A 731-nucleotide genomic window follows, 5' to 3' on the forward strand; every position below is an offset into this window, starting at 1 on the left:
GTTTATGCTTTTCAGTTTTAATTATTGGGCTGCAGTTGTTTGCAATGAGCAGCTCTGCTCATAAAGCAAGCTCGTGAGACTGCTATTAATCCTACAGATATTTTTAGAAGTACAAACATCTTATTTGAAGTCACAGAGGCTTATATTATGTTACCTGATTAACAAAAGTCACCACTGTGGATAAATGAACACTCAAAGGATACTTTCAAGTAAGGTTTCAACGTGGTTGACAAAGCCAAACATTTTGATCATTTCTGAGGTTCATATTATTATAAAAGTCAAGTGATTTTGGGGTATATTTATTTTTCCTTCCTGATGAAGTCTAAGCCTTGCATACAGTACATGATCACACTTCTACGGAAGCAAATAAACATGAATAATAATATTGTTGGAAAAAATTTCAAGTAAAATCTTAGATACCATTGCAAAACTGTATCATAATTCTCAACTGGGGATGTCTACACAATTATAAGTTTTGAGACTATCTTATATTTAAAGACTTTGTGGCTTACTTGAAGAGTCTAAGTATGTAAGGTAAGTAGAAATTAAAAGTGACAAGTTTCATCAATGATGTCAGGCCTGCATGAACTCAAAAGCATTGGAGTAAAGTCCTTAGTGAATGAGGAGTAAAGTTATTAAAAGATGAGAAATAATCTTTCCCTAAGACGAGTAAAGTCATCCATGTGTCTCCCAAGAAGCTGTAATTTCTTGGGCCATTTTTATCAAATGCA

Source organism: Chinchilla lanigera, unplaced genomic scaffold (assembly GCF_000276665.1).
Source record: "Chinchilla lanigera isolate Chin_1 unplaced genomic scaffold, ChiLan1.0 scaffold00075, whole genome shotgun sequence".
NCBI classification, from domain to species: domain Eukaryota; kingdom Metazoa; phylum Chordata; class Mammalia; order Rodentia; family Chinchillidae; genus Chinchilla; species Chinchilla lanigera.